The sequence below is a fragment of the Triturus cristatus genome, chromosome 3_2 (assembly GCF_964204655.1).
Source record: "Triturus cristatus chromosome 3_2, aTriCri1.1, whole genome shotgun sequence".
Lineage (NCBI taxonomy): Eukaryota > Metazoa > Chordata > Amphibia > Caudata > Salamandridae > Triturus > Triturus cristatus.
Window position 1 is genome coordinate 263,396,096 of NC_140584.1, and position 25,546 is coordinate 263,421,641.

The following is a 25,546-nucleotide window of genomic DNA, read 5'->3' on the forward strand; positions in this document are numbered from 1 at the left end:
GGTGAGCATGGTTCAGTGTATGCTTGCTGGGCCATGTGGGTGGGTGTAGATTGTCTGTGACTGCGACTCCTATCATGCTCTTGGCTACAACCCCCTTCCCAGCATGCCCATACTTCCTCCCTCTTGACTCTGCTTTCCTGTGAGGGGGTGTGACAGCAATGGCAAGATGGCTGATTGTGAAATCCTGGTCTTTGTTTGGCTACAAGTCCAAAGAGAGCCCCTGTGCTTCACATAGCAGCACCCAGTATGGGGTATCTTTTGCTGATATTTCACTGAGGTGTGGGTCAATGCATTCTACCCGGTGAGTTGGTGGAGTTTGTGTTGAGGGGGGGCGGGTGTCTCCACATGCTGGTAAGTATGGTCAGAGCTGTCAGTCCTCCTTCCCACCCGGCCAGACTTCCCTTCATGAAACGTGCTTCCATTGGAGGGCATGCAAGTTGTCTTTCAGGATGTCAGTCAGTGGTGTCCTGCTTCTGATTTGCGCACATGCCCTATCAGGGCCTTGTGATTCCCACAGCAGGACCCAGTGTCAGCCATCTTGTCAGTCATTTTCCACTCCCTGTGATGTGGGCATGGTTCAGAGAGGTCTTGATGGGCCAGTCAGGAGGGGGAGCATTATCTGTGACTACAGACCTCATCATGGTTTTGGATACACTCACTTCACCTGCATCCCCACTATTCCTTCCTGTCAGTCAGCTGCACTGTGAGGTAGTGTGTTTGTGGTGGCAAACTGTCTCTCAGTGTCGATTTAGCTTTGCGCCACTGCCTTGCACTATTTGTTTGTAGGTTGGTGCATGTCATGACACAGTTCCAAGTCACTATGAGGTGGCAGGTATTGTGTTTGTCTGACTGGCATACGCATCTTGGGATGATTATCTATTGGTTACTGTGGCTTTACTTGCGGTGCATGGTTTCACTGTCCCCTTGCCACACAATCTTGGGTATGTTGTTTGTGTACTCACCAGGCTCTGGTATGTCTGTTAGCCCATGGACGCTCTCTGGTGGTAGGATGTCCCGCACCTTCTCCTCCCAGGTCCTGAAGTAGACTGGTTTGGCAGGAGGGCCACCGCCGGTGCACTGACTCAGGGCGTGATCTTTTTCGATGAGTTTCTTGACCCTCCTGCGCACGTCATACCACCTGTTCTGGATATCGTCCTTTGTGCGCCTTGCTGGTGCTTGAGCATTCACCTTGTCCACAATCCTCGCCCACAACTTGGTTTTCTGTGACATGGGGGTCCTTTGGACCAATGTACCAAACAAATGTGGCTCTACTCTGATGATTTCGTCTACCAGTACTTCTAACTCACTATCTGTGAACTTTGGATTCTTTTTGGGGGCATGGTGATGGGTGGTGGAGGTGAGGGATGTGTGTGTGAGGGTGCAAGTGAGGGTGGTAGTGATTGTAGTCCTTTATATAGTTGGAATTGTGGGTGTGTCTTTGTCCCAGGTTTTTTTAATTTGATATTTATTGGCTTTGTAATTGCTTGTTTGGTCCTTTTTTTGTCTTTTTTCCTTTGGGTTTTGTAGGCATGAAGGAGACGTTCATCTGATGGAAACGGACGCTGCTGTTGTCTTGTGCGGGCTTCTCCGCCTCGTTCACGCTGCCTATCTTCTGTGTTTCATACGCGTCGGTCGCGGAGATCTCTATTACTTGTGGGCCCGGTTTTCTGTGCGGCTTGTTCTCCATGCGAGTCGGTCTGGTTTTACACGCATTGCATCGTACTGCGCGGGTCGGATATCGCGGGTACGGGTCGGTCGGGTTCATTCCGGGTTCGTGTCGGTCGGTGAAAATTGCGTCAGTTTTTGCGGCCGGATCACTATTTTCCCTACGGCTCGGTTGTACGGCTTGTATTCCGTACGTGTCGGTTGTAATTCACACGAGTTGCATCGTACTGCACGGGTCGTACGGCGCCGGTCCGTGTCGGTCGGTCTCCGGTCCGGGTCCGGGTCGGTCGGTACGTTTTGCGTACGGAATCCGAATCGGCCCCTTAGTGTGTTCCACCCTCCAGTTGGAATCCTCAAGTAAAATTAGCAAGAGTTTGTTTAAGGTCCTAAAGACAGGTTTTGAGTAAACGTGTTGCTGCAAGATCGCGTTTCTTACCTGCACTTCAGGTTTTTCGAGTAAAACTTGTTTCAACCAGTCGGATAACTCTGTGTTTGCATCATTTAGACCCAACCTCTGGTTGGAATCTAAACACAGGGATAAGCGTGTGTTTTCTTCAAAGGCTTATTGTGGAACTGAAAAAGATTGAGCGCAGCAGCAAGCTCGCGCGTCTTACCACCGTCAGCGTTCACACTCAAAGCAATTGCAAGACTCTACATGTGCAGTCAAGTATGAAGGTATTTGACAGCTGTAAACTGTAACCGTGATGGACCATGCGTCGTGCCGGCGCCCGCTGATTGACAGCATATGTCAAAATACGGCATGCACGCCGAATGGCGGCTGTCTCGTGTTTGTCTGAGTGCTAGCTTTGTATTAACCCCATAATGGTGAGTGGGTGTTAAAACTGTAGGGGATACTGAAAATTCTAGTGTGTAAAGTCTAGAGAAGTACACTCTCTATATACGGCAGTACCATCAGCATTTACAACCTTAGTTTTAGGCAATTATTTCCAGGACGCTGCATCCATGTAAAGAAATGTCATTTTAAGCTTAAGAATAAAAAACATATTCTAACTTTACTACTACTAAATGCCTTTTGTGAATACCAAAAGTCGTAAAGTGAGGATTTTGTCTCAGTTTAGTAGTAGTAAAGTTAGGAATCCTAACTTTACTACTACTAAATGCCTTTTGTGAATACAAAAAGTAGTAAAGTTACGATATTGTCTCAGATTACTTTTGGGAATCGGGTCCCACTGAATGTATTCAAATATTTTGGCACAATGCAGCATCAGATTGGATTTTTACAAAAACAGCAAAATTCTTAACACGAGTGGGTGTTTTTGATATAACACAACCCGTCCATACATTTTGGAGCAGATAGACTTTGTGAAAATAGCAACAGTGTCCACTTTGTGAAAATAGCAACTGTGTCTATAAACCTAGACGGAGGCATATTTTGTGTCATATTAAAAGGATGTTGTTACCAATGGCACGCATTCATTTCAAATGTAAACAACATTGGTGAAGGGAGGTATCCAATCAGAGTCAAGTGAGGTCGTTGGAGTACATAATCTCACATGTGCACATAGTTTTTTTGCAAGCTATCATATATTTAGGAAATATAGATTCCCGTACATACATTAGGAGCACACAGATGGGGTATTGAGCCCAGAGTTACAGGGTTTTATCATGTCTAGAGCCCTTCTACAGATGTTCTCCTGCCTAGACTTCAGACTAAGGGCTGTCTATTGTTTAACTATCTTCTGTATGATTACTACTGGGTTGGCAAACTAGGGGAAAACAGAGAAAATATGAACTCGGCCTTCTGCAGGTCAATGGTGAGGCATAGAACATCACCAGCAGATGGGGATAAGTAAAGGTATTTATGTCACCGTAAGAAGGCCCAATTGTCAATAGGTCTCTTCTGATTCGTTGAGCTCTTGGGTGAATGTGTCCAGACATGCATCAATCTGCATTCTTTCAAATTTAAGGCTGATGCAATGTTTCCACCTCTGGGGTGTGGGCAGATCTTTTCAACAACCCACCATTTCTAACTTTCTGCATGATGTCCTATGTTGGTAAAGTGTTCAATCAGGGGGGCTCCCTGCACCTTGCATCGAATTCTGCTGCAGTGTTGCAGGATTCTTGTCTTAACCTTCTGGGCCATTTGGCCAATGTATAGCATGTTACATGGACATCTTATAGCGTTAATCACATTAGAGTTATTGCATTTTGTAGGATTAGACAGTGTGTACGTCCGTCCCAGATGTGAAAAAGTGGCACCTTCAACAGTCAGTTTGCAGGCTTTACAAGAGCTGCATTAAAAGTGTTCAAAAAGTGGCGGTAGATTTAGTTGTGTCTGGTGTACTGGGTGGTGTCAGATATGAACTCACCACATAGTCCTTCACATTTTTTGGTCTTATGAATGCAAAAACGGTATCTTCTGTTGCGTTAATCTCTGCTGCCACCAAGTTCCAGTACTTCTTAAGAATTTTTTTGACCTCATGGCTTTTGGTGTTAAAAGTAGTAACACATACCAGCTTGTCCATTGTGTTAGCCTTTGGTTTCACTTCAAGCAATGTTTTATGTGGGCAGTACCACACTCTAATTCTTGTGTTATTAAGTAAGCTCTCTGGATAGTCCCTTTTTCGTAGACACATGATTAGGGTATCCGCTTCTTTGAAGAAGTCAGATTTGCGTAAGCAGTTGCGCTTCAATATTAAGAATGTCCATATGGGAGGTTATCCCGCAAGCTTCTTGGTTGATGGGAGTTATACTTCAGAAGTGTGTTCTATTCAGTGGGTTTCCTAAATAGGGTAGTATAGATCATAGTTTCCTCCACTCTTAGCGAAAGATCCAGGAAGCAAATGGTCTCCTTATCGTAGGCCACGGTGAATTTGATGTCAGGTAATCTACCGTTCAACCATGCCTTAAAGTCAATCAAGTTCCTGTCCATGCCAGTCCAAATCATCAGAACATCATCGATGTTGTACTTGCACATCATGATATTGTCAATAAATGGGTTGTCCAGATTGTATATGTTGGCCTCCTCATACTTGTCCATATATAGATTTGCTAAACTGGAAGCAAATCCAGCTCCCATGGCTACTCCCTTACATTAATAGTAGTACTCCTTCTGAAAAACTAAGTAGTTCTTGGTCATGGTGATTCCTAGCAACTCCACCAGGATATCAGTGGGGATCCAATGAGGAGTTGGTCGTCTTTCCAGGGTTTCTTTTATGCAGTCCCTCGCCTGATCCTGTGGGATGCTGGTGTACAGAGACGCCACATTTAGTGTAATGAGGAACTGTGTGGTGGTGTCAAATAGTTGGTTCTCCACCATTTGGATAATGTGCATGTTATCACGTACATTGGATCTCGTTTTCATGACCCAAGGTTGTAGAAAGCTGTCAATGAATTTGTTCCGCAGTTCTAAAAAGTTACCGCAGTCCGAGACAATAGGTCTTCCAGGGGGGGGGGGGGGGGGTGGTTAAGGTCTTTATGGATTTTCACGGAGTATAAATCGTTGGTATCCTCAGGTTTTTCTTGTTAAGGAAGTTGCACTCTGATTCACTTAAAAAGCCTTCATCCACTCCTCTGCATGTAAGTTGGTGTAATAATTTCATTACATCATACGTAGGGTCCTTATTAAGCCGTTCATAGCTCTTCCGGCATCCCAAGTGCTGGTGGATCTCAGCAATGTAATCTTTTGTGTTCTGGACAACTACTGCCCCGCCCTTGTCAGCTGCCTTATTGACGATAGGTTGGTTTGTCCCTAGTGATTCTAGGGCCTGTCTCTCCTCTTTAGTGATGTTGTATTTTATGTATTTCCTATTGTTCAGGAGATCCATTACTTCTTTGAGCACAATATGCTCATATGCCAGAATCTTTTAGCTCATCAGGTGCGCAGCAGGGGTAAACGTAGATGTATGTTTAAAGCTAGTAGCAGTCGAGCGTTGGAGGATTGATCATTGCCCAGAAAGAACTATTTAAATCGTACTTTTCTAAAGAACTGTTGAAGTTCCAATTTCATCCAAAATGAACGGGGGCACCTGTGCATAAGGGTTAAAGCACAACGGCCCCACTTCTAATCCCACTACAGTTGAAAACTGCTGCTTTCAGCCCTAAAAGGAATAACTTCCATTCATAGAAAGGGCCTAGGATCATATAAATAAGGATTAACACCACCATCAGTGGAAATTCTCAAGCTTTCTTTTGGGCACCTAAGACCAAGGGCCTAATTTATGGGGTTTTGACATAGGGAAGCGCAGCAAGTCACCTTGCTGTGCTTATAGTTCAAACACAATTGGGTGATGATTCACCGGGTTGCTAATTGGCGCTCGCTATTTTCGGGTATTACTTACAAACCCAACATTGCAAACAGTAGTGCTCAAAAAGAAGGAGGAATCACCCAACCCCCCTTAATTGAGACCGAAAATGATCACTCTACAAGAACAATTCTATACACGAGCACACAGTTATCAAATCATAAAGTGTCTAATAACACATTTCTTTTTTTCGTGATTGCTTTATTCGTAATAGGATTTAATTTAAAGAATTTCTTTAGTTTCAATTTCTCACAAATTTACCTTAGATCTGCAAATATCATCATCCTCTCTTGGACAGAAGCCCATTCCTTTCTGTAACAGGGTTATCATATCATTTGTGAGCACTTTGTCTGATAGGTTTATCGCATCTACACCCTGATCCTGAATACGTCCTAGTTCCTCTTGTCCCATGATCTGAGTTTTATCCTTCTCCTTTTTATTTCCAATCCCTCTTCTCTTCCCCATCCCGGTCTTTCTGTTATATTTTCCATATGTTTTGGTTGCTCTCTGTTTCCTCTCTTTATTCTATGGACCTCTTAAAAAATGATTATCTATAGAATTCTGTGCTGAAGTATCAGATCCTGTCTCAACTTCACTCTCACTAGTAGGTGCAGTATTTAAATGTGTTGAGCTGGAGCTCACTGAGGTAGCACTTTGTGCAGTATTCTCTCGTTCTTTGGTGTTTATAGCAATCATATGATCATAATGTTTCTCAAACGTGAAAATTCTCTCCAGCTTATTATCTAGCTTATCCCTTTTTAGGTCTCGCATAAAGCAGCGCATGCGCTGCCTCTGCGAGGCATCAAGTAATAAGTATTACTACTGAAACTCCACCCATTGCATCTCACTTTGTTTTGTCACTTGCCATTGGTTACATCTGGCATTGCTCTTTTTATGTAGCTCATTCATTGGCTGGAGGTCCGAAACGTCACTTCCGTTTTGCTTCCCTTGTGCAGGAAGCAGCACTGACCAACTACAGTTTAGTTCCGCTGCTCCGCATTATCTACTCAATTTGGGACTACTTCCTTGTTTATTTTCAACCGCCGTTCACCACTAGCTGCTGAGTTTGGAAGTGTTGGCATTTACTTTTCCTGTTCCGCCCCCCTCCCGTTGGTCGTGTTATCCATCCTCCCGCCCTCTTTCCCGTTGTCAGTGTCACCGTTCCCTTTGTTCCCGCCCCCCTCCCGCTGTCCGTTTCCCTGTTCACTTTGTTCCGCCCCCCTCCCGTTGAGTGTGTTCTCCATCCTCCCGCCCCTTTCCCATTGTCAGTGCCCCCGTTCCCTTTGTTCCCGCCCCCTCCCGCTGTCTGTTTCCCCGTTCCCTTTGTTCCCGCCCCCTCCCGCTTTCCGTTTCTCCGTTCACTTTGTTCCGCCCCCCCTCCCGTTGAGTGTGTTCTCCATCCTCCCGTCCCTTTCCCATTGTCAGTGCCCCCGTTCCCTTTGTTCCCGCCCCCTCCCGCTGTCTGTTTCCCCGTTCCCTTTGTTCCCGCCCCCCTCCCGCTGTCCGTTGTTTGGCAGCTTGTGGCAGTCATGGAGGCGCGCGCTTGTTTTTTTATGGCCTCAGCGTATTGCGGCTGTTTTAGGTTAGGGACTCCATGCCGCTCCGGCAGAGGCTGAGTTACTCCACCGGCCACTTCCTGAATAACCTGTGCCCTTCCATGTGGTTCACCTACTTTCTGCTCTACTACCACTTGGTGCTGGGCTTCAACACCACCTACGCGTGGGTCCTCCTCCTCCTGGGCCAGGTGGCCGCCGGCATCTGCACCCCTCTCGTGGGCTACGAGGCAGAGAGTTTCCCCGGGTGCAGCCGGTACTGCCGCCGAAAATTCTGGCACGTGGTCGGTAAGTTTGTCGTTTTGCCATTTGTGTAGTGGTGTACATCTTTCAGTGTCAATTGTGAGTACCTCCGATACCCAAAGTCTAAACAAATCGAAGTAAATCATAATGTTAATTTGTTTTCTGGGCGGGTCTGGAAAGGACGTTGTCTTTAAACCTGCCTGCCTGTTTCATTTAGGGATTTATTCCATTCTAGCCCATACCTTTAGGCTTTCAAATTAACAGTAGCTTTCAGTTTTACTGATTTGTGTTTGCCCTAACACCAACAGCAAAAGCCAAAACCAGCTTCCTGCCGTTCCCGCCCCCACCTTCCTTTCTATGCCCTCTCGTGCCTACTGTCCATTCCCTACTCCCAGTGCCCCGTTCCCCTGCTCTGCCCAGGTCCTTGCTCTCTGCTCTCTCTTCTCCCTTCCCCCCCCCCCCGTTTCCGGCTTTCCCATATCGGACGGTGTGTCCAAAAATATTAATTTTTCCAAACTTATCGCTGCCTCCAAACCACTCTTGCCAGGGGCTGTGTTTTTTTGTCTTTTCTAACTTTTGTGGGGTTAGCGGAGGCGTGTCATTACTTAATGGTGTCTGCTGAGTTATAACTGCTCTCAATTGTGGAAAAGTGCTGCTGTATGTGTGAGAACATGGGCTTATTTGCTGTATGTAATACTGTCGGGATGCTCTGCTTGCTCTTGGTAATGTGAGAGGGATTTGCCTGTGTCTATCAAAGAAGGTGGTTCATATGTATGTGAGGGACATCCTGCTTGCTCCTTGATCTTGGGTGTCTGTGTGTTTTTCTTCTTCTTATCTGAGGGAGGCTGTAATATCAGATCATGTTTCAGCAGCGCTGCTTCCCCCATCAGTGTCCAGCTGCCCCTCTGGAGGCTTGCCTCTCACAGTTCAAGGACCCCCACACCCAACAACAGTAATACATGAGTATTTTGCACTCTGTGCATGTTTTACTTAAAGCTTTTCAACTTCTAAAAAAGGTCATTTAGCCCAATAGACTCGGTGCCAGTGCTCCATAAAAACCTCTGTAGGCAGCTGCCTCAGGGTACCACCTCAAAGGGCAAATGCAGAGCGCCAGACTGCAATGAAGAATTTTAAAAATTGCCCTACGTCTTTGGAAGAGTGAGCGCCCAAGTGGCAAACTAAACATTTTGCCGGTAGTTCTGGAAATACTTGCGGCAAGCGGACCAGATTGCACGTACCAGGGCCCATTTTACCCAGGCCAAAGTTAAATGAAGTTAAGCAGCTGAGAGGGAGAGAAGGAGGCGCCCTGTCCAGTGATACCTAGCTTTGTGGTATATTGCATCTGAGTTTGATATGTATTCAGTGTTCTGTCTAATGTGTTCTGTTGGTGGCAGGCGCGCAACACCCATTGGGCTTACCGGGCTTCAGCACCCCACCCCCCCCCTGTCATGTGTGTCAGCCCAGCTGAGACAGCCTCGCGGGCTGGCGCCCGTCTAATTGCAGCCGGATCCGAGGACTTCACAGGTCTTTAAAAGACCATTTACTCGTTAATGAGGCTTTTGTGTTTTCACCCCTTCTTACAGCCACTCTGCCTATGGCTGGAAGACTTAGCCCCCCCCCCCGAAATCTTGTCCAGCCCCCCCCCCCCCGAAATGTGGCTCTAGTTGCCCGCATGGTTGGTGGTGTTTGCTGCCTAAAAGAACAGTTGTGCCAGCCTCAACTTAAAAGTAATAGTATCAACCCTAACACCTTCATGACTTGTACACACAAGTGCAGGTGCTGTATTTGTGCAGTTGTGTACCATTTATGCCACTGTTTCCCAAACTGTGAGTCGCGGCCCACTGGTGGGTTGCAAGCTGGTTTTTGTTGGTTAACAAAAGTCCAGCAAAAAATAAAGATGTATTAACATTTGGTGCCCCACCACCCCAAAATTTGTGTCTATTTGCGCCTCTGACTCCGAGTGTCCCACAAAAGGGTGTAAAGTGAACGGGAATTATCCAATGCAAATAAGAGCCACTAATTATTTGGGAGACTCGGCAGGAACTGGTCTTTGGAAGAAGGGTCAGCGTTTAAGTTAGTATTTCACTATGCTGGATATTTATTGCCATCACATGAGCAAAGTAAAAAAAAAGCATTTGCAATGCAATAGGTCTCACATTGACACAAGTTTCAGCTATTGCTATTATAAATGACTGCGTTTTATTTATGTATTTTTATTAAAAACAAAAAAAAGGCATTGTCATTTACAATGCGAGAGTTTAAGCTATTGGCATTGTAAATGACAATGCCGTTTATTTATCTGTTTTCAAAACCAACACATAGATAAAAGTTTTGTCATTTACAATGCCAATAACTCAAACTTTTGCAAATGCGAGACCTATTGCATTGCAAATGCTTGTTCAGTTTGTGTGCTCTTCTTTGTTTAATCTCCTTTTGATGTTTCTGGATGATCTAATTGAGGATTGCATTATTCTTTTCTGTGGCTTCTTTTAGATTTAACTCCCTGATTTCCGATTCCAAAACCATAATCTCTACCTGTAAGCTCTTTACCTAGCGATCAGCATTTGCTATAAGAATTTCGATCAATTTCATAGAGTTTAATGTTCATTCTTTTTCCCATATAAGAAGGAGATCCTCATCTAGGTCATCGTATGTGGGAAGAATTTTTGACCTCAAACCCCTCGGGGTTCTATTCAGCTTCATATACTGTTTCAGTCTGGCACCATCCCACCATTTGGAATTCTCATTCCTTTTAAGCTTCTCTAATCTCATGAATTTCTCTCTTAATCCTTCTTTCTCTGTTGGTTTCAAATGATGTGCCCACTGTGTTCCCTTTTGCCAAACTGCTAAAGAGTTCTCCAGCTGCTCTCACTCTGTGCATAGTACCCAGAAGTAAATTTGCCTGTAGGAGCTGCTCTACTCAGTTCAAAACTAATATTTCATACACAATTGGGTAAATATTCACAGGGTTGCTAATTTGTGCTCGCTATTTCCGGGTATGCCTTACCAACCCAACATTTCAAACAATAGTTCTCAAAGGGAAGGAGGAATTACCCAACCCCATCAATTGAGACCGAAAATGATATCTCTACAAGAACAATTCTATACCCGAGCACACACTTAATCAAATCCTAAAGTGTCTAATAGCACATTCCTTTTTTTTCGTGATTGCTGTCCAAGAGAGGATGGTGATATGGAATTTTGCAGACTCAGGAATGGAAACAGTCTCTTGTGCGCTTCAGGTCAGTGCATTGCTACATGCTGTGCTATGTTAACTATCTGGTCCACTGCTGCCACAGCCACTCAAGTGCTTCTGCACATGTAGGGACCCAAAAGGCACTCTTACGAGTTTGCTTCCACTTATCTACAGGTGCTGCTTTTAAGTTTAAAAAAACTGACTTTCTGAACACTTTGGGGCTTATTTACAAGCCCTGTGTGCCGACCCATATTTACGCAGCTACATAAAGCCACTCTACATGAATTTTCGAGGTCTTTTAAATATGGCCTCTTTCAAGTATCACTTTGCGTGAAAGGTGCGTGCCATGAATGTTGCTCTGGGTGTTCCCATGCAACACCCATGGATTCTGCCTGATTGCTAAATTTATAACATTTTGTACACCTGGGAATGCGTTAGAATCCTCCACCTTCCCAGTCTGCGAAGTCGACATGGTGGCAGTGTCGAGGGAGATGCACTGGTTCCGAGTGGTGGACCAACGGTGATGCTTGGATTTTCACTGAAGCAGCACTTTACCCACTTCCAAAGGCCAAGAACTGGATTGGCAAGAAACTCAGGTGGCAGGGCCCAGGTGCTGTAGGTGGATGGTTGGAAGTCTCACAGGTCGGAATCTGCTTCCCTACAAGCATCATTCAACTTTTTGCATTGAAAAGTTGAAGCTGGTTCAGTGCAAAATAGGTTTGTAAAATATAGAGCCAACATCCTTGTAATTTATACAAGAGGAGCGTAGTATGGCAGAAACATCACTAGCTACCATAGGGACCATAGTTTTTCATGCAACACCAGATGTACTAGGGTAAACCTAGTCTTGCATGAAATTCCAACATAAATTAGATATGGAGAAACAAGGGATGCAGAATATCGGGTGGTATTACCGCACATAAAATGGGTAATTACATTGCTTATCCTGTGTAATTACATTGCTTACCCTTAGAACGTCTTCCTTACAACGATTACTGGATGGTCCCATTTGCAAAGCACTAAAAGCGGTGATGCGCTGGGATGAGGCGGGGGCAGGCTGCTAGGGGGATATGAACAGGCAACAGGATAGGGAAAATAAAATAAAAAAAATTAATAAAACCACTAACTTTGGGCTCACCACATCACCGACTCTGCAATGCGGTTGAGCGCATGGTAAGTGTTTTTTTATTTTTTTTATTTTACTTTCCCTATCCCATTGTCGGTCCACTCCCCCCCCCAAACTGCCCAGCCCCACCCCGCCCCACTGTTACCTTTGCAAGCCGCGCCTGGCTAAAAGGGTTTTCTTAGAGTGAGTGCAGCCAATGACATCATCTGTGCACAACTCTTGTTAGATATAGTCGCTCAGTTTTTTCCATTCACCCAAAACAATTTTGCTGACTTTTTTCAGGCAGCACTGTGCTGCATAAATGTAATTTGATCCGGACCATAGTGTTATAAACTCACAAAAACAATCACAACTGTTTCAAACTAGTTTGCTTTTCCAATTCTGGAATCCATATTTTTACATCTTGTAATGCTTATTTTTGTACTATATTTTTGGACTTCTGTCAAATGTTTGAATTAATTTCTTATGAAAGGAGGAAAGTGTGATTTCTTTATGGAATGCTATTTTTAAATCTATTTGTTATTGGTAGAAAGGCAGAGTGCAGCGCCAACAAAGCTCCTTTTCTCTGAAACTATCCTTTGTTGCATGACTCAAACGTATAATTTTGCAAACATCTGACGACTCAGCCATCTGCCCTGCGGTTGAACGTGAACCACTCACTTCTTCCATGTAGCTCCCTTTCGTATTCCTACCTTTCTATTCTGTACTTTGTAGCTTTTATAGCTTTTAGCAGTATATTACGTGAGCAACACATTCCATGAATTATTGACCCATCCATGTCGGCCATCCTGCCTGCTCCTGCCTGCTCCCTTTCATTGATTGTACTGCCTGTTGCGATGTGAAAGGGGAATGCAAAGACAGTACTAATTTCCATATATATTACCATGCGAAGATCTCTAACCAACTGCAGTGTCTCCCATTAAAGTATTAGGAAAATGTAAAAGATAATTTGAACTGGAAAATAAAAAAATATATATTTTTTCATGTTAAATATTGATTTAGATTCATTTAATGTATTTACTTTAAATGAATAAAAAATAAAAAAGTTACAACACTAATAAGTTAATTGTAAATTAAAACTTTAATTAATTAAAATATATTAGAATATACATCAAATTAACTTTCTGAAATGTAAATGAAAAACATTTATTACCACCTGACGATTTTTTGTAAATTGTGCATTAATAATTATTAAAAATGAGCTGCAGGATTAAATACAATTAACGGAATTATTTTAATAAAATGTAATGTTACATTATGTTTTAAATGAAAATAGGTTATTCAATTTTTTATGGTTAAATTATAACTAGGTAATATTTGTGTATGTTTCTTAACATAAATTCATATTTTTAACAATTTTGCATGATCTAATTTATTTAGCATGGGGTTATATTTTAAGTACCTACCTCCATTATTTTCCACGGGAGGGTGTTGCAGTACACTTATTTGGCCATCCATAGCGTTGGGCTTACTTCTAAAATGTACAAAAGTGTTTAGTTACCCCTAAGTGTCAGTTACTACAAAAATGCAATTTGTGAGTACCGAAAAGTAGTAAACCTTCTCAGAAGTGTAAACCAACTGAAAAGTGTGTGTTAACATTGTGAATCAATTTGTGTATTTTGTACTTTCACATGAAATGAGAAGTACATCATATTTGTTATCCTGCACACTATTATATGTTTGTCACAAATGTTTTCCAAAACTGGATTTTTGCATGACAGTGAGAGAAGGTACTTTACTATCTCGTGTTAGGGATTAACGTGTAACCGGTAGGACACAGCTTTGAATCCCAGCAGAGACCTTTCAGAATGTCATGCTTTTGACTCTGATCAAATGTATATCAGTGAGTTGATAACGTGATTTACCGTGATCAAAGGGACCAAAGCAACAAAAAATAGTATAGCGTGTATTACTTAAAAATAACTTATGAAAAATGTGTTCACTGGAAAAGCAAATGTAATGTGGGAGGTTAAAATTGCAATGGGTGTAAACAGACACTGACAAATTCAAAAAAACTGGCTTTACTATGATAATGTATGCAAACACAGGCCTGTACAAAAATATTTCGAATTAGTTTATCATGTTAAAAGTCAAACTTATTGGCTTTTCCAATGCTTGTTTTATCACTGATACCACACAAAATGTGTCTCACACATATGCCCAAATCGTTCTCTGTCACAAACAGCACTTCAAAAACACAAAATGCTCCTCCATAGACAAAACATCATGTTAGTGGTAGTGCTGGTAGTAGTGGCGGTGGTGGTGGTAATGGAAGTGACAATCATGGAGATAGTAAGGCTGTTGATGGTAAAATAATGGTCTTGGCAAGGTATGGTGGTGGTGTTAATGATGGGGTTGTAATGGCAGGGGTGGGGTGGTGGTACTGATGCTACAGACAGGAATGTTCTTTTTTGTAATGTCTTTATTGACTTTCAAATATAACAAACAGTTGGACAATAACAGGTTGCAGAGAATCACATCATCAGAGCAGATCATGAATGCACAATAGCAGAGAAGAAATATCATCATGATAAACAAATGTGAAAATCATGGATCAGCGTGATCAATTCTAAAGTGAATAATCAAAGAATGACTTAGTAAAGTCTGTAGCTGAAGAGGAGGGGAATTTGGTTTCAATCTCCAGATTCATGTTCTTGTGTGCAGAGATATTCATGCAGTGGTTGCCTGATATCTCTGGGGCAGGAAGAGGTGGGCTGAAGGAGGGCATAATCTTCGCTTTTAAGCCATTCTGAGGAGATGGGGGTTTTGTTGCTGCTCCAGTGAAGCGTGATCTCACACTTGGCTACCAGGCAGGCCATTGAAGTGAGCCGGCGCTGATAACGTGGTATGTTCTTGGTGTACCCTAAGAGGTCCAGGAGAGGATCGGGTGTAAGCACTGTACCTGTCATGGCTGAGACGTGAGTGAAGACAGAAGCCCAATATGCAGATATCACTGGGCAAATCCATGCTAAGTTTACAAAATCTGTTATAGGGGCATGGCATTTAATGCAAAGGTCGGATCTGTAGGGGTCAAATCTGGCTATATCTGAGCGGGAGAGATAGGTGTGGTGAAGAAATGTCAAATGTAATAGTTTATGCCTTTGGTTATTTGAAATACATTGAATCTGTGAGCAACTATATGACCATATCTTGTCTCTAAGGGGGATTCCCAATTCCTCCACCCACATCCCCCTCACCTACCTGGTAGTGTCAGATTTCATGGTGATTTACAGATGGTACAGTCTTGAGGTCGTGCGATCACCATCCACATCAGGCACTACAAGCGTCAAAGGAGAAAAATCCTCTGGGGGCGGTGGATAAGAGGAAAGAAGAGATCGTAGATTGTTGTGGAGTCTGAAATATAAAAATCCATCTAAGATGCGTCGTGCAAGCAGGGGTCTACAGTTGGTTGTAAACATGGCCATCCAGGGAGATGTCTCCCATGGTGAATAGGTTGTGATGGTGATGTGTTTGTTTCACCATTTTTTCACGCATGAGTGGGAGCCAAGGATTATCATGAAGTGGAAATAGGGGGAGTGAAGGGGACCACCACCCAATGTCTGCCGAAGTCATGCTCCATGCCCAGCAGGTTGTGGATACAGTTTGAATGTCATTGGTATCTAATGGGATTCCCTTTGGCAGGAGTGTGAGAGATCGTCCAATTGATCCCGCTCAGGCCTTTAAATAGGGATGTGGGCATCTGAATGGTACCATCGGTGTGTGTACTGACACTGGGCAGCAACGTAATATAGGTAGAAACCAGGAACCCGGAATCCTCCACGGTCGTAAGTGAGAGTGAGAGTGTCCCATAGAACACGTGTTTGACCCCCCCACCGAAACAAGGCGCAAGAGGAGACTGTGAAGAGAGTGGATGAAGGGCTGCGATAGAGTAATGGGAGTGTTTAAGAAAGGTATAAAAAATGAGGAAATACGACCATTTTAATGATAGGCACACGTCTGGCTATATAGAGGGGCAATTTAATCCAGCGGTTTATTGCATGGACAGATCTGCCATTGCCGGGCCATAATTAATGTGAAATATTTGGTCCTTGTCTCTGTGGAGCTGTATGCCTAAATATTTGGTGTCGTCAACAGCCCATGTGAAGGGGTAATCTGCAGGTGCAGGCTGTGCAGAGTCTGTTAATGAAAAAAGTTTTGATTTGGCCCAGTTAATCTGGAGCCCCAGATAGATTGCCGAATCAGACAATCTCCTGCATTAGAGGAGGTTGTCTTACGTGTGGCAGAGGAATAGCAGAATATCATCTACATATAAAGAGAGAGATAGAGGGCCATGAATGAGCTGAAGGCCCTGATGCAAACAACGGTCTTGCATATAGTGAACTAGTGGGTCAATAGCAATGATGAGGAGGAGACAGGGGGCAACCCTGTATGCTCCCCCTCATGCTAGTAAATGCATCAGTTAGCAAGTCATTGACTAATATACGAACCACCGGGTTGGAGTATGGAAACAGAATTAGGGATATAAAAGGAGGAATGCCCAACCTCCCAAGGACTGCACACAAGAAGGGCCATTCAAGAGAATCAAATGCTTTTTCAGCTTCTTATAGGGATACAACTGCAGGTGTGGATGGGGATAACTTACTAAGTACTGTAAATATAGTACTTAAATTGAGAGAAGTAGATAGATGAGGAACAAATCCGAATTGAACTGGGGAGATAATCTGCTCTATTAAAAGAGACATTCTGGTGGTTAGGACTTTGGCCTAAATGTTATTGTCAAGATTAGAGGGAGCTAGGGAGATAAGAGGAACATAGCCAAGTATGCTTTCCCGGTTTAAGCAATAGCATAAGAACAGCTTCATGTAGCGATGGAGGTAATATTCCCAGGGTCAAGGATTCATTATAAAGTGCTAGGAGAAGGGGAGCTAGTTGTTGCTTGAAAGCTTTATAGAAGGCCCCAGTTAGTCCATCTAGTCCTAATGCCTTAGAACCATCAAGAGCGTTGATAGCCTGGACGATTTTCTCTATGCAGATTGGCTCAGTAAGAAACTGGCACTGACTGTCTGTGAGCCAGAGCATTGCGACCTCCTCAAGGTACGCAGAGATCTAAGATGGATGTTGGTCATGCGAGAAGCGTAGAGGACTTATAATACTGTTAAAATTCAGCCAGGACTCCCTCTCCACCCAGTTTTCACAGTCCAGAGTCCACCCATAGCTAAGTGATGTAATTATGTCATCGGTTGGGGCACAGTAGGCATGCATGAGTGTGACACGGGCGCTCTCCCTCCCCGTAGCGACGGGCTCTGTCATGGTTCCCTAAATATATGACCTCCCTATCTGCGAGGCCGTGAAACTCTGCCAACAATATGGACCTGTGGTGTAGATGAGGATCTCCACCAGCAGCGGTGTCAGGATCTATGGTGCAAATGCATCAAGGTAGGATTTTGCGAGTCCTTAATTGAGATTATTAAGGAATCGCAATTAAAGACTCGCAAAAGCCTATGCATGTAGGAATCGCTATAAAAATAGCGATTCCTAATCAATCCTTAATTGCGACTCGCAATTTGCGAGTCGCAATTAACAAATGCCTCCCCATTCATTCCTATGGGCCTACAGGCCCATAAGAATGAATGGGAGGTTGCATGCGCAATTTGCGAGTACCAGTAGGTACTCGCAAATTGGCATGAAATTTCAAGGGTGCAAGGGTGTCAAAAGGACACCTTGTTGCACCCCTGAAATTGTGATGTGCACCCATGTTGCGCACAAACACACCCCAGGGGCATGTGTGTGCGCAACATGAAACTTTGAAGAATGCACTTTAGTGCATTTGTCAAACTTTTTGTAAATTACCGACCAGTTTAATCGCTCGGCAATTTGCGGCCTCAAATAGCGAAATCACTATTTTAAAGTGGTTCTTGCATTGAATTTAAGGACTCGCAAATTGCGATTCCTTAAATGCAATCGCAATTTGAGAAATTTAAACCTTGATTCATAGCAAAAGCCCTTTTTGCGGGTGCAAACGGACGATTTTTGCGAATCGCACGATTTGCGCTCGCAAAAAAGGTTGATGCATGTGCCTGTATATCCCTCAGCTCTGTCTCAATGTGTTGTAACTGGGATATCACAAAGGATTCCCCTGTGTTTGGAGATACATAACCCAAGAATAAAGACTTTGAAGGCCTCCCAAAGAGTAGCTTGTGTCAAAACCGTTCCCGTATTCAATTCGAAATTTTCAGTTACAAATTCAATAACTTTGCTACTAAACACCGGGTCATGAAGGACTCCCCAGTGGAACCTCCAGGTATGCTTTACTCAACAGACGGCAACCTCAATGTATTCACAAACACATCTCCTTCTAATTTAAAAATGCGCTGCATTAGGATGGTCCCTAAAAGATAAGACAGTCAGGTCCTCGCCGGCGAGATCCTGACCGAGAGCAATGCAGGTTTGAAAGGAGGCAATCTTTCCTTGATAAATGTGTGACTAAAGGAGGATCCCCTTGGCAGGATCATGTATGTTCGTATAACATAGAGTTAAAATACTTACCTTGACGGGTCCGTAAGTAAAACGTACCCACCACACTCACAGCACACTTTAGTACTTGTGCTGATACCTTTGTGGCTACTCCACCTTTTTAGCCACTTCACACTGGTCCTGATGAAAGCCTCACGAACCTCGTAGAAGGCTGAAACTAGTTCACCTTAAATTCTAGGGATATTGAAGTATAATTTTTACCTTCACTATATCCTGCCTGTATTTTTAACCATGTCCTAAGACCCTTCTATTAAACTTTTTAAAAGGGCATTTCTTAGAGATATTTTTAACATTTTGTCGCATCACATAGAGCACTCACCTCACATCACAATACCCGCTCCGCTGTAATCAGGCATTGTAGCACAGCTGGGTTGCATTCGGCAGCCCAGCTGGGACCCCAATGATAAAGCATGCCACCAACTAGGTTGGTGGGTGAGGTTTTTTTTTAAACATCCATTGGATGTCTGTGCTCCTGTACAAATTAATGTGTCACCTGAAGTGACCACATTTCTTTGTGGACTTGTCCACGTTGTTTATTGCTGTCTGTAAGGATACCCTGGAGGAGGATATAATGGCCATTCAGGTCCGAATGACTAGTGGAGGATAAATGGGACACCTTTGTGTATAAGAATGCAAGTGCCACAGGAATATGAACTATAACAGGAGAAATAGCGGTGCCTTTCCAAGGTTTTTGGCGTAAGTGAGGTTAGTATTAGGTGGAAGATGATTCTCCTGGAGGAAGGCGATCTTGACGCTATGTCTGTTCAGATAAGACAATACCTGTTAGCCCTATCGCAGATTGTTCATTCCACGTATATCCCAAGTGATAAGGGGGATGGCATAGAAGACAAACAAAGGGAATGAGAAGGGACACATTATAGATGATGGTGTGTAGGTCTTTGACAATCAAACTTGAACAAAAACAAAACATTAGAACTCCACCCGCCCCTTCCCCACGAACACCAGATAATAAGACTTCCAGTGAATCCCAGAGAAGGAAAGAAAAAACAAAGCAATCCCACTTGTAAGAAATTGGTGTAGACAATGTGGGCACTGCAACAACTCAGCGGGCCACGGCCTATTAAGAAGAATGACCATGTAAAGTAGACAGTAATCCACCACAATTATACAATAGCAGGAATACACAGAGAATATAGTAGAATAGCTGGTGGAGTTTAAGATTAAGGACGTGGAAAAGATGACGTGTTGGTTCAAATCACAAACAAAAATGGAACAATCACTATCGCCCAGGGTGATCTGGCAAGGACGACCATGGAGGAGTGTTGGATCCAGTTTGCCCCGGCATCACTTGGCGAGGAAAGGAAGACTTAGGAGGAAGATTTTTACAAAAGGCAGTCACATCTGCTGGAGTATTAAGGGCACATATTTTCTCATTATGTTCCACACGTAAACGGCCTTGATAAAGCATTGCATACCGGAAACCTAGTTTGCGGAGAGAGTTCTTAACATCACTGAATTTTCGACGGGCCTACTGTACCTTGAGGGTGAAGTCCAGATAACGTGAGATGTTGGCGCCCTGGTAGTGGAATGGGCCCTTCTCCTGGGCCAGGTGTAAGGCAGTGTCTCCTTGTAATTAAGGAGACGTGCTATATGATAGCAGGATGAAGTACCCTCTGGAGGCTAGGTGAGCACAAGATCATCTGCGGCGTACCCCAAGGCTCCTCGCTCAGCCCAACACTGTTCAATATCTACATGAGCCCCCTTGCCGCCATCGCACGCAAACACAACATCAACATCATCTCCTACGCCGACGACACCCAACTGATACTCTCCCTCACCAAGGACCCAGCCACCGCCAAAACCAACCTCCAGGAAGGAATGAAAGACGTCGCAGAATGGATGAAGCTCAGTCGCCTGAAGCTGAACTCAGACAAGATGGAGATCCTCATCCTCGGACAGTCCCCCTCCGCCTGGGACGACTCCTGGTGGCCCACAGCACTGGGCTCCGCACCTACTCCCACTGACCGCGCACGTAACCTGGGATTCATCCTGGACTCCTCCCTCTCGATGACCAAGCAAGTCAACGCCGTCTCATCATCCTGCTTCAACACCCTACGCATGCTCCGAAAAATCTTCCGATGGATCCCCACCGAAACCAGAAAAACCGTCACCCAGGCCCTCATCACCAGCCGACTGGACTACGGAAACGCCCTCTACGCAGGAACCACAGCCAAATTTCAGAAACGACTCCAGCGCATACAGAACGCTTCCGCCCGACTCATCCACGACATCCCCCGCCACAGCCACATATCTGCCCACCTGGGAAACCTGCACTGGCTCCCCGTCAGCAAGAGGATCACATTCAGGCTCCTCACCCACGCACACAAAGCGCTCCACGACAAAGGACCCGAATACATCAACAACTGCCTCTCATTCTACACTCCCACCCGCCAGCTCCGATCAGCCGGCCTCGCCCTCGCCGCCGTCCCACGGATCCACAGAACCACCGCCGGAGGAAGATCGTTCTCCTACCTGGCCGCCAAGACATGGAACTCACTCCCCACACACCTATGAATGACCCAGGACCACCTCACCTTCAGGAAACACCTCAAGACCTGGCTATTTGAGGAGTGACAGCACCCCTCCCCTTAGTGCCTTGAGACCCTCACGGGTGAGTAGCGCGCTCTATAAATGTTTTGATTGATTGATTGATTGATTGATTCCACCACAAAAGTGGAGGTGAAACTGGAGCGATTACAGAGATAAGCAAGGAGCTCCTCTACAAATGCATCTGGTCTTCCCATGCCTGTAGTTTCTGCAATGCCAGAAATGAGAATTTTATTTCTAAGGCACCTAGCTTCTAAGTCTTCATTCTTAATTGTGACTTGTTTCAGGATATGTTTGGTCTTGTCCAAGCGTTTCTACATAGTGGAAGTGTTATCCTCCAGTCCCGAGATCCTCTCCTCCGCACCTTCAATCCTCATCCCTTGAAGGTTCAGGCACTCCCCCAGTCTGTCTTTACAGCCCGCAAAGGTATCAAAACTCAAGTCCATGGTGTGAAATCCCGCCTTGAGTTCTGCCATACTGGCGGTCATGCTGCTAGTGGTAGCAGTGCCTGGTTCACCATCTGTGATCTCATCCGTGTCGGAGTGAGAACCATGACCCCTGGCAGGTTTCGCCCGATCAAAAGTTAGCCTATGCTGTTTAGAATTAGTGAGACCTATTTATGCATGAGGGCAGGCTGCAGCCGTTGAAGGGAAACAGTGCTGCACTGTAGTAATGTAGATAGTGAAAAAGGTTGTCTCCAAATCGAGACCCCAGGCATGGTGGGCGTAGTAAAGGGGATGATAGTGTCATGGGGAAAGTGGATTCAAAAGAGACAAGATTTCTTCAAGGGGGTAACGAAGCTTCCAACCAGCACGATAGGGGCATAGAGAACCCTCTGAAGATGAGTCCAAAAAGAGAAGACAGTGACATGGCTCTTATTTTTTTGTTTTTTAAACAAAGTGTATTCATTTTCTACATGTTAGCCAATAGTTCAATTATTCAGCAGGAATATACAAGTAATCATTCAAGCAAAACAAAGTGATTATCACATTACAATGTATCCATAATATACTGTACGCGCACTCCTCTTGTTGATAGTTGTTGTTGGTCCTGCTGTTACAATAATAGGATAACAGTGCATACAATTTACTCATATAACAATTAAAATTTCGAACTATCCCCCCAACCTCCCTGCTGACGGCTCCGTGGCCATGAAATGAAGAGAGATATGACACCATAGAAAAGGGATACATTGTTAAAGGTTGCTACTGATATATTCAATACTATATAATGATTCTTGTTGCAGAGTACTGTGTAGATTCTTATGAGATTCTCTGGGCGCCTATAAGTTCTAGGGTTGCTAAGTACTAGGATTACCTCTATTATCTAGTAGGCATATTCATTTCCAGGGGTGAGGGCGTCAGTTGCTTTAAAGGATGCCAGTATAGTGTCCCAACACATGGCTTTGGGATTTTTCTGTAGTCCTCCGCTTTCTTCTGTGAGAATGGCTACACTTTCTGCTAGTCCCCATTTGTCTACTTCATCCTTCCAGGCTTGTAACGTAGGGGCTGTTGGAGATTTACATCTCCTGGTTATACCTCATTTAGCTAACAATAGAGCCACGTCTGCAAACTTAGGGGCAGATTTACAAGCCCCTTGCGCCACTTTTGCGTCACTTTTAACATGGGAAAAGTGACGCAAAAGTGGTGCAAGGGGCTTGTAAATCTGCCCCTTAGCATGTACCTCTTAGCCTTTTCGACGTTTATACAAACCTAAAATACAAGCTTCAACTGTATGTAGTCTTCCATCGGTCAGTTTTCTCTTAACACCTTGGATATCCCCTCCCAGTACCCTTGTAGTTTATCGCAGGTCCACAATATGTGAATCAGGGCTGCGTCTTGCTCAGCACATTTGGGACATGTTACTGTGGCATTTGGATATATGGAATTTATTTTACGTGGTGTTAAACATGCCCTTTGGGTTATCATGTATTGGATACAATAAAAAAGAGTATTGCGAGGCACTAATTTAGGCTATTCAAGCCTACAACTGCTTCAAGTGGGTACTTTTGATTATCCCACTATGCCTATATCATCGATGACAAAACATAGGACTTTTCTTTGCAACTCTTTTTCTTCGGTATACAGAGTGACCCAATTGTCCGACTATTAGTCGCATGACATTGGTGACAACTTACGTCTTGTCTCAGATACAGTGGCTCCTCTTATAATTGGACTCCGCGAATGGTCGGTATTATCATTTTCTCTGCCTTGGGCACTTGCTACTATCTGGGCCTCCATTGGGGGGGTCCACCTGGACATTTGCTTTGGCCTCGTAAAGGGAGCACCTCTTTGGTTCACACTATGGTCACCTTTATCGTCAGTATGCATGCGTTGGTTTCATCCCTGGTTTACTCTAAATAAAGGGCTTACAACGTTTTTATGATCCATATATTCTGTGTCATAGAATAAATCTCATTCTGCTTTCTATGCGCCACATTCTTTCTTGGGTTCTATCTATACACTCTATTAAGTAGAGGGCACTTTGGGTTCTTTGATAATGTCCTGTTTTTAATGTTATGTTACACTAAACAGTATATGTGTTGTCTTGGTGGGTCTTTTTTGTCCCACTATGTGGGACATGAATGGTTTGAAACATGTTTTTAATAATATATGTATATATTGTTGGTTTAACCACGATATAGCTGTGTTTGTTTGTAATATTGTAGGTTATGTTTTTAATATTAATACATGCATGTACTTGTTACTCTACAGCCCTGAAGAAGTCCATTTGTAATGGACGAAACGCGTTGGCTGATCCACTCTACATGTTGCATGTCACGCTAGAAACAATTGTGATTGAAAATAAAAGGAGAATTTCAAGAATACGACTCTGGATACAGACCTTTTATTTTATTGAATTGTTACTTAGTGGTGCACCTATTGCTTTTTATGTTGAACATTGTACAGTCCAGTTGAGGACGCACCTTGACAGTGGGTGGTTATGATCGTGTGGACACAAACTTTGGGATACTTCCCTCTATTTACTGATTTTGAGGATAGTAGGTTAGGTGCTAGCAGCTATAGGGTCTCACTGTCAAATTGTTGTATTCCATTATGAACAAAACTACTCAGTCTAAGAAAGAGAATTATTAGAGATTAAGCATACCTGCATTGATTGGAGACATCTTTTGATGGGGGTTAATAATTTTTTTTAGGTGAGAATCAATCATCCAACTTTGCAGTTCGTGTAATTGATGCAATGTAGAAATAGTGGACAAGCTTGGTGGGCCTGTGTCTTTTCCCATTATGATTTGTATATTACATATATTCCTGGAACAAAGAAATATTAGTTGATGCATTATATAGAAAATATTCTATTCAATTTAAAGATCGTCACTGCCAGGAAAAACTTGGCAGTAAGGAACACTGAAAAGTGCTCAATGACCCCTCGCCCTCAGAGGAAACTCCGATTGCGAGGGGGGCCTTGATGTAAATTCTTGTCAATGCTTGTGATGCCCACCAGGCTGACGGAAATGTCAAAATTTGGCACTTGGCACAGCAGTTGGGGCGATGGAGTAATTTACACCGCGGCGGAGGATAAGGCGAGTGCCAAAATATAAGTGAGCCCCTTATTTTATTTTTTTACTTTTTTTTATTATAACAAATAGAAAGGCACATACAATTCCGACAAATCTCGGTATAAGTGCATTCCAGTGACATACAGTTCTGCAGCATTTTGCCCGCCATCACTATTTTGACCATGACCCTTGACAATATCTCACATATGAATCTTACATTTCCCCATCATTCTCTTCCTCAGAAGCCTCGTCCGCCAGTTCCCTTGGAAGTTCACATATGTATCCCCGAAATGTATTCCAAGCCCCCCACACTTTGTTCCATTTCCGCGGACAGCTTCGGTTAATGTATACTGCTTTTTCGGTCACCATGGCTGTGTCCATGTCTGTACACCATGCTTTGAGTGTTGGTATCTCCTCCGAGCCCCACTTTTGTGCGATGTTACGCTTTGCCATCATTTTTCCTAAAGTAGACCATTCCTTTGCCGGGCTTGTTAGATTGTTTGGCTCCCACACATTCAACAAACACCTCTTGGGTTCCGGCACCAGTGACACTTCCTCTACTTGTGATATTGTCCTCATTACCTTAACCCAGTATTCTGCGATTCTCAGACACTGCCATAGTGTATGAAAGAACGTCCCCTCCTCCCCACAGCGCCTCAAGCAATGCGGGTGTGAAGCTTTCCCTATCCTGCAGAGGGTGAGTCTGGTATAATAAGTATGGTGTAATATTTTGAGCTGCACCAACCTAAGTCTTGAGGGTATGCCCACCTCCCGCGGGAATGCCATTGCTTCCTGCCAGTCGGTATCATCGAGTTCTCCAACGTCTCTAGACCACTTTCCCCTGAGTGCCCTAGTAGGGTCCGGTATATTATTGACCAGTTTTTGGTGGGTGAAGGAAGTGGCTCGCTTTTGCAT